We start from the raw sequence: 1,318 nt of genomic DNA on the forward strand, positions 1-1,318 counted from the left end.
GATTCGATTGGAAGGGCAGTGTCAGCTCAGTCGGCGGGTGTCAACCGCACGTTGGAATCCATCTCGGGGGCTTTTACATTTTAATTTGGGAGAAATCTCACCTCCACACATTTAAAACCCTCCTTTGCTCTTCATCTCTAACAATATACCGTGCGACCGTGTGAAATGATAGCAAGTTGGGGCATCTTGTGCTAGCCTGACCCACTTCATTGAGTTAAAAGCTTTGGAATAGGTGTCAAAATCCAAGAATGTTTATTACCACAGATTTTATTTTATCTTCATTTATTAAGGAATGCCACTCAATTTGAGTAAATACTTAAGTTTTTGCTCGTAAAAACGTGTAACGGTGCTTTTCGAAACTAAGTAAATTCTCATTCATTTTGTGTTAAAAACACATTCTCGGGCACAGTGTGTATCATTCTGCATTAGAAGGGCTCCAGCCAGATGCCAGGAATGCCCTCAAAGTGAGTGTCGTGATCCAGAACCGGGCAAAGTGATCCATTTCCCGCAAATATTTGCACCACACATAATGTGGCTTCACACTTTAAGTAGAAGGGCTACCCCATCCTGACTTCTTCAGCTAGATAACATCCAAATACCCAATACAACAATACCCAATAAAGGATATTCAGTTGCATTATGGCTCCGTATAGCGGGACTTTCAAAAAAGTGATCCAAAACTGGGCAAATGACTGTAACACTTACATCTTCTCTCACATCCTTCCTCATACCAGGTAGAGCTGCCATAATACAAATAATCCTTGTATTTTCTGAGACTCAATTAATTTTGGGCAAGTCATTTTAGAGCAGAGGTCTGGAAACAGGCGGGTTAACAGGTTTTAACAAATAAGCTAAAACATTTTTTTTTTCATCGTCTTTTTTGTTTTGAGGAATTCAACTGGATGGTATGGGGAAGACAAATAATCTGCAACAATCTAAAATGCATTATAATAATTTTTACTTGCATTCTTTAAAAGCGTTATTTATCTCGAACGTGCTTTGCTTTTTCTTCAAGTTTGAGTCTCTCAGGGTACAGGTAAAAATAAACTGCTTTTTTTCTTGCGGCTGAAAATGGGAAATTGTGTTTTGCAGCCGTTATGTCATTAAATATGTCGTCTTTGTAGTATGTTTTTAATTAATAATCGAAAAGTGGGTTACCAAATATTTATTATATACCTCACTTTGAACATTTTTTTTACCCTCCATAAACACACCGTCGTGGTGTTGTACTTTTTGAACACATGCATGTTATTTTTAGACGCTCCCTCAGCCGAAGCCAACTGTCCCGTCATACCTCGCGTGGCCAACGGCTCTCAGC

This window comes from Thalassophryne amazonica, chromosome 8 (genome assembly GCF_902500255.1).
Source record: "Thalassophryne amazonica chromosome 8, fThaAma1.1, whole genome shotgun sequence".
NCBI classification, from domain to species: domain Eukaryota; kingdom Metazoa; phylum Chordata; class Actinopteri; order Batrachoidiformes; family Batrachoididae; genus Thalassophryne; species Thalassophryne amazonica.